We start from the raw sequence: 14,219 nt of genomic DNA, 5'->3' as shown, positions 1-14,219 counted from the left end.
GGGTTATAAGCTTATTCATAAACTGGAACTAGGGAGATGGAATAAGCCAATTGTCAGACTGGGGACTGGGGATTGGATAGGCCCCGCTAGACAACATTGTCAGGGACTTGGAGAGGGAACATTCTCCAAAGGAAAAGCAATGGCATTCAGCCAAAATAAGAAAGAGATAGAAAAACACATACTTAAACAAAACCCCCTGCTACAGTGATAATAGTGAGATCATGTCAATATTTACAACTTTGTTTTGTATCTAGAGCCTCTCAATGCCAAATTGAATTATGTCACTCTACCAAGCTCTCCTCTTTCTGTCTTCCAGTGGGCTTGGATGCTCATTATCATGTTCACATAATGCTGGACTTCAAATCCATCTGTCCCTCAATATTAGTAGGATATAAAAGGAGGCGTTACCAAAATAAAGGCAAAATATGTCAGGATAAATCCTAAAGTTTTATCTTCCACTAATTGTCTATTAGTCAATGATTCTACAACTCTTACTTCTGCAACTCTTAGATTTTGCTGTAGGAGTCTCTAATATTAAGATTCCAATGTGTCTTGATTCTTGAGACAGCACATGCTCTTGAGCAGGCCATACTCTCATCTTCTTACCAAGTTCAGATCATGAGGTTGATACACCCCTTAGGACAGATTGACATTTTGATGTTTCTAGTTAGCAAAAACATGAACTGGGGATGCTGCATTAACAAGCAAATAAATTTATGGTATGCCAGTGCTAAAATGAATCTTGCTATTTGTCGGCAGTTTTTAAAAACTGAAATATGTATGTTGCCCATAGAACTAGGGAAGCTCTCTGTTCAAAAATGTTCTTCTCTTTTACTTCTCTACAATGCAGAAAGAAAAAAGAGAAAGTTTCAGATACTGTGTAAACACTGGATTATTGATGAGAGGTCGTTCTAAGGAATGGAAGCAGCCTTTGATTATTTTCTCTGCTCCTAAGTCAGCCTCTATAGCTCAGACTGGGTCGCTAAGCACCTCCTTTGTTCTTTGCACAGATCCCAAAGGATTCATTATGATTCCTTCTCCTCACACTAATAATTTCATACTCAGTCTTTTGGGATTTCTTTTGTACAAGAGGGTAACAAATGGGATTTCTTTTCTATAAGAGGGTTACATCTCGAAGATCCTTGTTTTTTGACAACACAGCATTGTATACTGGGTAGCTAGGGCTTTGGTTTTAGAAGACCTAAATTGGAATCTGTAATCCGACACTAACCGAGCCTTTCAGCAAGTGTCAGTGACCTTATGTGTCCCATTCATAACACCTTCACTGAGATTTAGTGAGCCATCCTAGAAACAATGTTGGGGACAGTAGAGGTGTGGAATAAATGATAATTCTCCCCCATGATTCCTTTCTGTTCCTGAAACTCTTTCCCTGAGGAACTTAAAAATTCTTTAAAGAATGTTACTACAAAGAATAGCAAATGGGTGGGTATACAAACTGTAGAAGTATGCTATAAAGTTTTTCCCCCCTCCCCAACCCCCCAGGGTGCTAAAGTTTAAATACTATGTGTTTTCATACTGTTCACCTTCAGTTGACATGAAATAGAGTGGAGCCCTTCTGCCATGGCATGGTAATCAAACCAACTAGACTCTCTGCAACAATCTCAACTTCAGATATCAATTATTTTATCTAATAAGCAAATGCAATATTCCAGAAAATCAAGCATTTAAAAATCTAAACTATATTGAAGACTCATACACTGAAGTAGTTCATAAATCTTTTGTGAAAATTTGGTGTTCAGGAAATATGATCACATAGAACTTCCTTTCTTGATGCTTGATGTAAAGAAGTCACTGGAATAGCATAATATTGGGCACTTCTAATCATTTCTTTATTATCCCATTAGATTTTCAACAGCTCAAGGGTATACATAGGGCAAGAATGTTCTCCATTTTATGAATGAGGAATCTGTAGCTCAAATGTATGAAATAACTTTCCTTAAGTCACTTAATATGAGATGGTGCTATGAAAATCAAAGGGAAAGTAATTAGATATTAAATAACTCTGAAAACTAGAAAAAATACATTAATTAATATTGTTAAAATGTCCATACTACTAAAGCAATCTACAGATTCAAAGAAAGTCCCATCAACATCCCAAAGACATTTTTTACAGGAATAGAAGAAACAATCCTAAAATACACATGGAACCAAGAAAGAAATGGCCAAATAAATTTTCAACAAGAAGAATAAAACTGGAGGCATTCTATTTTCTGACTTCAAAATATATTACAAAGTTACAGTAATCAAAACAGCATGGTAGACCAATTCATCAGAATAAAGAGCCCAGATACATATATACCAATTCAGCAGAATAAAGAACCCAGAAATAAGCCCATGTATATACAGTTAATTGATTTTTTTAATGAAGGTTCCAATAATATACAATGGGAAAAGGACAGTCTCTTTAGTAAATGGCATTGGGAAAGCTGGATATGAACATGCAAAAGAACAAATGAAATTGAATCCTTATGCCATGCACAAAAATCACCAAAAACATAAAGTAAACTAAAAACATAAATCTAAGACCTGAAATCATAAAACTCCTAGAAGAAAACATAGGAAAAATGTTTCTTGACATTGGCCTTGGCAATGATTTCTTGCATATGACACCAAAAACACAGGCAAAAAAAAGGCAAAAATAAACAAGTGTGATTACATCAAACCAAAAAGCCTCTGCACAGCAAAGGAAGCAATCCGGAATATTACAAGGCAACCTACAGAATGGGAGAAACTAATTGTAAACCATATATCTGATAAAGGGTTAATATCCAAAAATCTACAACAAAGTAATACAGTTCCATAGCAAAAAAACAAATAATCTGATTCTTTAAATGTGCAAAGCAAATGACTTGACATTTCTCCAAAGAAGATATACAAATGGCCAACAGCAACAGGTATATGAAAAGTTGCTCAACATCACTAATGGAGAAATGCAAATCAAAATTACAATGAGATATTACTGAATAACTGTTAGAATGGTTATTATCAAGAAGACAATGATATCTTGTGTTGCCAAGAATGTAGGGAAATCAGAACCCCTGTGCATTGTTGGTGGGAATATCAATTGATGTGGTCACTACGGAAATGATATGGAAGTTCCTAAAAATAAATAAATAAAAGTATTACATGATCTAGCAATCCCACTTCTGAGTATATACCTATGGAATTTAAATCAGAACCTCCAAAATATATCTGCACTCCCTTGTTCATTATAGCATTATTTACAAAAACCAAGACATTGGAGATTAAATGTCCATTGACAGATGAACAGCTAATGAAAATATGGCATATACATACAGTGAAACATTTTTCAGCCTTAAAAACATCCTGCAATTTGCAACAACATGGAGTCAATGGGAGGACAATATGCTGAGTGAAATAAGCCAGATACAGAAAGATAAATACTGCAAGATACCACGTACATGAGAAATCTAAAATAGTCAAACTCATAGAAGCAGAGAGTAGCATGGTAGTTTCCTGGGCCTAAAGGGAGGGGAAAATTGGGAGTTTTCTTTAAAACATGCTTGAGTATAGCATAAATGATCATTATTTTTATTGGTACAAAGTCCACAAGAATTTAAGTAAGATGCTAAGGAAATGTCCCTTCTCAAGTGTGGCAGATTTCAAAATGTGGCCACAAATTTCTCTCATCCTTTTATGCAATGTAACACTGACCATTTTTCTAGCAGGAGGTAGAGTCTATTTCTGCACCCTTTGAAATGTTGAACCCTTTTAAATATGATCTAGTTTTGTGACATGCTTGGACCAATAGACTGCATGATGTGCAATTTCTAAAGAGGCCCTCGAGACAGCTGGCGGCTTCCATTCACAATCTCTTAAAACCCAACTGTCATTTATGGAAGCCTGAGCTAGCCATGTGGACAGGTTGCATGCAGAATCAAAGTGATGTAGTTTGGATATCTGTCCCTGCCCAAATGGGGCCTGGTGGGAGGTGTTTGGGTCATGGGGGAGGATCCCTCATGTGCTGATGCTGTCCTCAGGACACTGAGTGAGTTCTTGCCAGATCTGGTTGTTTAAGTGTGTAGCACCTCCCACCCCCACCCCCACTGTCTTTTGCTCCCTCTTCTACGCTGTGATGCGTCTGTTCCCCCTTCACCTTGTACCATGATTGTAAGCTATCTGAGACCTTACCAGAGGCAAATGCCAGTGCCATGCTTTCTGTACACCCTGCAAAACCATGAGCCAATTAAACCTTCTTCTTTATAAATTATTCACTCCCAGTTATTTCATTATAGCAATAGAAGAATAGCCTAATACACAAGGTATCTGAGCCAACTGCCTCAAAGAACTTCTAGACATGTGAGTCATTAGACATCTTCCAGACAATCTATCAATAGACTAGTCAAGAAAATATGTATTTAAGGGTCCATGATGCTTTTAAAAATAGGTCATTTCTCACTTTTTTCTTCTAGCCAATTTATCAAAATTTATTATACACAATATCGTTAAAAGTTGCTAAATTAGATTCGTACAATAATGGAATCTTAGAATTGGAAGGAACCTGAAAAAAGAGTGTGTATAGGGTGACTAGATCTCTTGGAATGTCCACTATCCTCACAAAGTTATGTATCTTCTCTACTTCTCTCATCTCAAATGGATTTCAGTTTGGGAGAATCCAAACTATTTATGGAGGAATCTCATCTATAATATCTCAGGTAAACTCTGCTTGAATATTTCCATGAATGGCTTCATGGCTTCAGAAGCCATTCTACATGGAGTAGGTGCTCCAATTGATTTAAAGTATTTCCTTTTATTAAGAAAAGACCAGAATCCTCATTTCTCCCACTTATCGGTTTCTGATATTTGAAGACAACTAACTGACTAACTTCTCTGACATCACTAAACTCACAGTCTCACACAAGAATACACACATACATAAAAAGACAGTTTCCTTCTCTTAGCTAACAATCCTAAATCCTGTAAAATTTCTCCACATGTAAGAGTTAAAATCCTCTTATTTTTGCCATCCTCTTCTCTGAAAATAAGATTGTAATAAGATTTGAGAGTTAACCTTTGGAAAGAGATTGCGGGTCCCTTCTCTGCCGTTCATTCATGAACCAGAAATTTCCTATTTCATGGAATTTGTAGCAAAACCTTCCAATATCTTGGCAAGCACATTCCAGTGTCATTGATTTTGTTTATAGGAATACTGAGCAGGAAATTTGTATCTATGGAGAATGGCAAAAAAGAAAATGAATTTATTTATTAATTAAAGCAGCAAAACTGTAACTGGGGCATGGAAAGAATTTTTTTGGTGCAATGAAACTTACTGAGACTTTGAAAGAATGTGTAACAGAACATGATTCTCTAGTGAGGGACATGGGCTGCATAGTCTAATAGAACTGAATTTAATCCATGTCCTCCTCTCCATTTGTTCTTGTGTGGGTTCTTTAATTTCACTGAGAGGTTACAGACACATCTATAAAATGCAGATTTTGGTAACACCCATAATGCATGGTTGTAATATAAATGCTTAGTACATTGTGTTTCATGTAACAACATTTTAAAGAATGCTTATTTTTATTATTTGGAATTAGAACTGGAAACAAATTGTAAGCATTATCTAATAACTCCTATAATTTCAGTAAGTTCCTTCATCTCTTTGAATGTCAATTCTTTATTTGTATAACCTGATTAATACAACTTAACTCATAGGGATGTGGATGATTTGATTAAGGGAGTCGAAGGTTGACAAAGCAGACAAAGCATAGAAAAGTTACATAAACTAGGAAAATAAGTAAGTTCGACATCAGTCCATGATTGATGGAGCCCTTGTTCTCATGGATTGCATCTCAGACAAGTAAATTATCATTTTCATAAAAGCTATACTGGGGAAGAACAGGGTACTTTGGGAGCCTAGAGAAGGAAACGATCAAGCAAGATTTCCCAGGGGAAATGATGTCTAAATTTACATGAAAAAGATGAGTCAATGAGAACCAGATGAAGGGAAGTGGTGGGGCATGAAGAAGAGAAAGCAAGGGCACAGGAGTGAGAGGAGGCTTGGAACCAGAGAAAGCCTAGTAAGTTTGAGAAATAAAAGCAGTCCAGTATGTCTAGGGCTACAAATATGTATCAAACACTATATGAAGCACCTAAAAATTATTATCAAAATTGACCTTTCTATAGCCCTATGAATTAAAGTTATAATCTCCCCTTCAAAAATGAGAAAACTGAATGCCAGTTAAAAGTCATTACTTAGGTAAAGTAAAATAAATAAATAAATAAATATAAGAAAGAGCCAGAATTAGAATTAAAGCCTTCCAGTTCCAAAGCCAATGATTTTTCCACTGCCCAAGAGAAAAATAGAGCTCAAAAAGAGAAGAAAATTGGAGGAGCCAGTACTCCTAACTCCGAGGTTTCCAACCATTAATCCTGAGAGACAGGGTGGGCATGTGACCACAGGCCCCCGATTCATGCTTATTGAAGCTGGAGGGATGGAAGAAGGGGTAGCCAGTGTGGCCTCCCCAAGGGATTATCCAAAGCTTAATCCTTCTGGGAGAAAGGAATAGTCTTTGGCAAGCATGATTTTCAGATAGTTCAGATGCTTAGGAAACTCTAAAGAAGCTGTAAGGACAGAACAGGCAGGCCTCACAGTGAGAAACATGCCTTTAGACAGGATCCTGAACATTCAGACCTGATCTGCAAGTGCAGTCTCACTGGGAATTTGTGTCCCACCGTGAGTGATTACAGTTTTCTGTAAGCACAAGTGGCCTTCCTGATAAAATTCAGCTCCAAGGAATTAGGGAAGAGGCCCTCATTTGGTTATTTTTCAAGGCCCTTCCTATCTCAGGCCAGCAGCTTTATTGTTCTGTGGCTGCTTCAAACGACCTTCTCTAGAAAGACCAGCACATTCTCTCCCTGCGCCTTATCGGATTCTCTCAGACCTGCTCATTTGCCTAATGGCATTTCCACAAAAGCAGTAGAAAGCTCCAAATCTGAGCTGAGCAACTTCTCACTTTTGGACAGCTGCAAGAATTCCCCTGGCCTCTGTGTTGGAGGCTCAGAACTCACCGAATATCCCTGCTTTCCAACTTTTGACCTTGCTGCAGTCGATGCAGACATGAGAATTTGCTGGAACTCAGACCTTCAAGACCCACTAGGTTCTCCAACGTGTCATGTACTCCAATATTCATTAGCTGGTAATGCACATATTTGTCACGGGCTGCTTGCTGCTTCACTTTTGTGTTTGGCCTATGAGCAGGGAGCAGGGGTGGATAGAGAAAATATTGTGTGATGGGTAATAGTTTTCTGATCAGATAGATTTAAGGAATCTTATACCGACCTTACATGCTACTTAGATTTTCAAAGTTTCATTCTCATTCATAAAACAGTTATACCCACTGCGTTTCACTTTGCCCACTCTACTTGGCCATACCAACCTATTTACCTTTCCTTGATTAGGACAAATATGCCACTGCCCCAGGGTCTTTGCACTTGCACCTTTCTTGGTCTGATATGCACTTGGGTCTTCTCAAGTGTCAGCTTATCCAAGAGGCCTTCTCTAATATAAAAAGCAACTCTGCCTCTCCCGCAATTCACTAAGCCCTTAAACAATGTTTTTCATCATACCACCTATTGCAAGCTGCTACACTATTATGTTTTAAATTTGTTTTATTTTTTGGCAACCCTAGAACATAAGCTTTATGTGCACTGGGAATAAATTTCCCCTTTTTTTCTAGTTCTATCAAATTACACTTTACATAAAATTATAATGCATTTACTCATTTTAATGCATATTTTCATGAGGTTTTGAAAAATAAATATACTATGATCGGATATAGAATATTTTTGGTCACCCCCAAAAGTTTTCTGAGGCCCATTCCTCATCCTACACAACACATTGTTCTGCTTTCTATAACTACAGATTAGTTTTCCTCTTCTCAAATTCATAAAAATTGAAGTACACAAAAAGTATTTTTTTTGCATCTGGCTCCGTTCATTGAATATAATTTCAAGATTCATTCACATTCTTCTAATGATTAGTTGTTTGTTTCTTTTTATTAGTAAATAGTATTCCATTGTGATGAATATATCACAATTAATCTACTGACCTGTTGATGAACATTTAGGTTGTTTCTAGGTTGGGGCTACTATAAATAGAGCCACTGTGAACATTGTGTACAAGTCTTTTTGTGAATATATATTTTCATTTTTATTAGATAAACACCTAGGAGTAGAATTGTTACTAGGTAATAGGTTAAGTGTATGTTTAACTTATCTCTAAATCTCTATTATTTTGCTGATATATCCGTGCTACTTAGAACACTGTCTAGCATGTACTAGACTTCCAATAAATATTCGTCAATTGAAAAACTTTAACAATTAACTGTAAGAGTAGATGTAAGTCCAAATCACTCTGCGGTCCAAGTTAGAGTTTTGTCCACTGCTTCAAACTGATAGATGGGGGAAAATTATTGATGTGTAGCCCCCATCTCAGACTTGGGTGGGCAATGCCTATGTGAGCAGCTCCTATGAGTCCCTTGCTGAAACTGTTCACGATAGAGCATGAGCAGAGACAACCCTGACACCCTGACATGAGGCAATGTTTCCCTGGCCTTTATATTTAACAGAACTTGCCTGGCTGTTTCCTTGCCACCAGGGAGATGCTGTTATAATCCCCAGAGTTCTTCCTCTCCAGACTCTCGCAATCCCATTATCCTCCTGCCTGGAGAGACAAGCTCGTCTGACAACACTGCCGGCACAGAGACTCATGTGGATGTATTAAATTCACCACCTGGTGACTATAATTAAAATTCCTCTCCTTTGATTTATTTTGGTTGGGGGAAAGAAATCATTTAAGTTCTTGGTGGTGCAGATAAGAGATGATATATGTCCCATCTATTTCCATGATAGTAACACTTCCTGCCGCTAACACAGATGGAAAAGCAACTTCAATCACATCCACACTTGACTACCTGTAGCGGAGGAACGATGAGGTGGTAGAGTGAAAAGAAGAAGAAAAGAGAAGCAGTCCAGAGGAAGGAGAAAATGAGAAACATGCATGATATTTCTGGGAAAGAGATTTAAACCAAAGAAAGACGCACATCTGCTTGATACACAGAATTGTCTTTTCCAACTGAGAATACAGCCCCTCTTTTCAATCAGTTGAAAAGTCGGATATCACCTTGAAGATGATCTAATCCAGGAGTTCTTATCCTGATATCTGGAGGTAGACTTGTAGGGAAATTACGAACTTCTGGGCATTGAGGAGGGCAGTAAAAGTACCTAGCTTTCCTCGGTCTCTTAAAGGGGTCTAATGACTACTAAGACATTAACAGACCCAGTCAAATCCCCAAATTTTAAGTTAAAGATATTTAAATCTAGAGAGATAAGGAACTTACCCAAAGTCATACTGCTGGTTTATGTCACAGGTAAAACCAGCACGCAAGTTTCCTGACTCTCGTATTTGGCCCATTTCATCTTAGCGCTTGTCTGCACACCTGTTAGCAGAAGGCTCTGTGATTTGCTCTATATTCTAATCAGACCCCCATAACAACTCCTGGAGGTGGACAAAGCAGGTGTAACTAATGACTTTTGATAGAAGAGAAAAACAAGCTCAGAGCAACTCAGGCAACTCACTTATTCAAGATGTGCTTAGTAGCCCTAAATTGGTGTGGCTTCAGGGATCATGATTCTAACATCTCCTTCAATCAACAACAGATCCTTACACCCTCAGGTGTGCTGCTCCCCCATCTCCAAGCCTGCACAAGTGTGGGTGTGGCTTCAGAATATTGGGCCAGAGTATGTCACTCTTCCGGTGACTTTGACCCAAGGTGTGAGCACATGGTCCAAGCTGAGCCGATCAGAAACCTCATCTGGATTTTGGTTTTAAACTGAAATTGAAAGTGAGTTCTTGATCTCTGGTAAATGATTGAGGAAGTGACACCAAATGAAATGATTGCTGCATAGAGAGGGCTAGGAAAATAAGACTAGCACAGCATGGATGAGGGAAATAGACAAAAACAAAAACAAAAGTCTTTTAACATAAATCCTTTGGTCTTTTTTCCTCAAGTCTCACTTTTCCATCACTTCCTTATCTATGCAATATCCTAGTATGCTCCTAATAATTCTTTTTTGGGAGGCGGTGAAGCAGAGGAAAATGCTTGGATAAACTGCATTCAAGGAGATATGCTATTTGCACCTGAGTTCTGCCTAACAGAATGCCTAAATGTTAGTCAGCTGGCTTAAGCCCAGGCCATGTCCCTTGGACTCAATCTCTTTGAGAAAGCCTTCAGTGTTATTTTCTACAGCCACTTACATACCTTCACTGTCAGCAGGGAGCAGGAAGATGTCTGGGGGAATTGGCTTACCACTGAATGCAGGACCCCGAGGAATAGCGGCTCTCTCTTCCCTCTAATCTCCAAATTAAGAGGAAGGTTTCTTATCCCTTTTCTTTCTCTCTTTATTTCTTTCTCACTTCCACTCTCCTTAAACTGGCTCTCTGGCATCTTTTACTATCCGTGGAGTTCTAATGCCCCCTGCTGCTGACTGCAGGCTGCTGGCTGCTAACTGCAAGAAACACAGGTTTCCCTGGTTGCAGGCTCTGTGTTGGTTGTCTGTGCTAGTTCTTCCGCCTCTCGTTATGTTTTTCTCTTATGTGATCTAATATTCTGGCTGTGTTTTCTCACCATCTTTCTGTGCCACTTGTGTCTTTTCCCCCACACCCTCGTCTCAACATCTTTCTCATCACCTCTTTCCTCTTTCAGTTTCAGTTTTCGACTTTGTTCTCTCTGCCGTCATCTGTATCTCAGTCTATTCCTGAATAGACTGGTTCCTGCATCTTGATCTGTGTCACTGACTCAGCTTCTGTTGCACACCCTCACCCACTCATCAGTGGAATGCTTTTTTTTGTTTTGTTTGTTTTTTCACAGAGAGGCTCGCCACATGTTCCTCTCATTGTCGTAAGATAATTTAACAAGCAGGTAACTAGCCTTACTGAATAGGCAGGGTGGTTAGCTCTTTGCACAGAAAGTTCTTCTAAGTAAAAATAAAGCATTTTCCAGGGTTCTAGAAAGTTAGATTTCTTCCACAGTTTTGTGTAATATTTGGCTTTTTCTTTTCTTTCTGAGGTGTAGGATTTTAAAATTTATACCTGGTGGGAACTAGAAGTGGGGAGGTGAGCATTGGAAATCTCTGGGGCATGTTCTAGATTGGAGAAGGGAGTTCTGGAAGTTATGGTTCCAGGGCTCCCTGTGAGAGGGCAGTGCTTGTGATATCTGTGCCTGAGCTGCTCTGTGTATGAGGTGCCTGCTCAGCAGGTGCTGTTGATGGATTGATTCTTTGGCTCCTAGGACTAATATTCTAAGAACCCCACTGGCCTGTGTTTGTTTTTCTGCCAAAGGGAGCTATCATTAGCATTTGAGACAAATACCCAGACAACATCCCCAAAGTGTATCTCCATCCCTCTGGGTTCACAGGAGGGAGGGCGTATGCTTGCTTATGGAAAGCATATGATTTACACTAGTGCCTATGGCTCTCCAAAGGAGAATGCAGCTTAGGGGTAGCATGAAATGGTGTGTACCAAACACTAGCAGGCCAAGTGAACTACATACATGATTCCACTGTCACACTCACAAGCATCCTGCAAAGGCTTGTTTTCTGGATTAAAAAACTGAGCTTCAGAGAGGTTAGGTACATTCATAGCCAGTAAGTAGCAAGGTTTAAATCTGTCTTTCAGCTGCAAAACCATCAGGAATATAAATCAAAAGCACAGGTTAGGTCATAAGGAGACCTTGGACTAAACTCTTTACTTCCCTGGGCTCGAGTTTCTCTATAAAGGTGATGATGGAGTCATCTCATGATATTCTAGGGTCTCTCTAAGTTGTAACATATCAAGGTTCTGTCACTCTATTACTCACTACTTTCCCTGACATCTTTCCAATTTGTTCTGCCGTTTAATTTATGAGAACATATATGTGTCCGTAAATTGTACATTAGTGGGTTTCTCTGAAGGCAAAGATTATGTCATCATCAAGCTTTGATTTCTCACAATGCTTAACACCTTGTTGTTTTAAATGTAGTAGACAGTAAGTTTTTGTTTTTATTTTCTGAAAGCAGAAAGAGTGGGAAGAAACAATTCAAGCACGGAAGCTAGAGAGAAAATACAAAAGACAGGAAGAAAGGAAGGAGGGGGAAACATTAAAATGTGTTTTATTACTTTACAGGACTCATTTAAGACATAACAGAAGCTTCATTATTTTTCACTTTTTGCCTTTAAGTGCTGATTCCTAAAAAGGACCAAAAATATTAAAACATAAAGAATTAGGAGCCTGCTGAATATCAAATTGGGGATGAAAATGTCAAATCTCTCAAATTAGAAAGCAATCCAGGAAGAAGGCAGTATCTGTTCTAAAGGGTTACATGTTTGAAATCACATTTGTAGTTGTATATTTATCCTACAAAGCAAGACGCCCCTGGAGGGCAAACATACTTTTCCCAGCTTCAGGAAAACCACTCAGCATGCCACAGCCCCTGGAGATGCCCGTTCCCAACATTATCACTGCCTCCCCACAGAGCAGCCTCTCCAGGACAGATGCTAACAATCGATAGCAAACACCTCACACTTAAATCCATCAATGAAAATATTGTTAGAATAACGGCAGCGATTTTATGTGGCTACTGATTTCTTTGGGGCCTCCCAAACCCAAAGGTAAGAAATAATAACAGGTCATTTTTCATCAAGACAGACAATGCAGAAGGGTGATTGGAGCAGAGGTGCTTCCGATGAACTGTGTTGCCCATGTGAGCACTGCCAATAAAAGGAAAAAACCCGCCTCCTGGGAGGCTCTTGTGTTTGGGCTGATGAAAAAAGCAATAGGAATCCTCAGCAACATAATAAAGACAACACCAGGCAATCCCACATTCCTGGGCAAACCCATCGCTGTGATTTTACCTGAGTCTGCAGATGAGGTTGTGTGACTGATAAAAGGATAACTATCATCCCATTTCACAGATGGACAAACAGAGACTCATGGGAGAGAGTGGCAGAACTAGGGCTAGAACGCAGAGCTTCTTCCTCTTAATCCAGTATTTTTTGATTTGCTTTTTTCTCCCTTGAATTGAACAGCAAGGAGTCAATCCAGGATATAGATCTAAACATTAAAGGAGTCAAACCAAATTGTGTTTTAGAAGAATATTTAATGACCTGGGGAAATGTTTACAATACAAAATGTAGTTAGAAAATAACTATGTGTGCACATGTGTATTATAATTCTGATTATGTAGACATTTTATATAGACACATACACACATTAGATATCAACCAGGAAGTATCTCTGGATATAATGAATGACTTTGGCTTCTTCCTTAGGCTTTCCTCTACTTTATACATTTCTTACATTCTGCACATATTTCTAATGTTTCTAAAAGTTAAGTTGAATATATAATTCGAATTAATAATATATATATAAGTACAAACATACACCCACACACAAGTCAAAATTAGATCCTCTCAAGGGAAAAATGCTTTGCTTACTTTCTCTTGCTTTCTCTTATGGAGGATATAAAACCAATCAGTGATCAATCCAAAGTCTATGCTAGACAATCAACCTTATGACCTAAGTCAAATGCTTCATCTCTCACAGCTCACATTCTTCATCTACCAAAAAAGAGGCATATTCCTATTTATTGCCTAATTTCTATGGTTTTTGAAAAAATAAATGAAGAATCAAAATGTTGTGCCTTGAGTCCAAATGTATAGGCAGACAGGAAGCTGGTATGTGATGAGAGAGGGGGAGCCCTTCTCTTGAAACCACAAATTTAATCAGAATTTCTTCCTGTCTTCACCAGGCTGTAGGCTGAAGCAGCCCCTGTGATTATCTCTTCCTAATCAAGTGGGTGCCTATATAGGGAGGCAGATGTAGCTCTGGTGGTGGGGGTGGGAGCCTCTAATTGCAGGATTTACATGAGAGGAGATTCCCCAGAGGCGGAGAAACAGACAGCCAAGGAGACACCACAAGCTATTTCCTCGAGCAGAAAAAGACAAGGAGGCCTTGGGAAGAGGCTGCCCTCTTTCTGGCCCTCAGGGTCTTTGTAGGTGGAAAAGGAAGTTAAACTGGGACTGGGTGGAGAGGGATAGGATTAAATTGGAGGTAACTTTATTGAATGGCTACTTTCTGCAAGGCACTATGGGACTGGTAAGGGGAAAAATGCAACAGCAAAGAGCTCAGAAATAAGAT

Source organism: Pongo abelii, chromosome 13 (genome assembly GCF_028885655.2).
Source record: "Pongo abelii isolate AG06213 chromosome 13, NHGRI_mPonAbe1-v2.0_pri, whole genome shotgun sequence".
Taxonomy (NCBI): Eukaryota; Metazoa; Chordata; class Mammalia; order Primates; family Hominidae; genus Pongo; species Pongo abelii.
The sequence above is the reverse complement of the archived record's forward strand: the minus strand, read 5'-3'. Positions refer to the sequence as shown.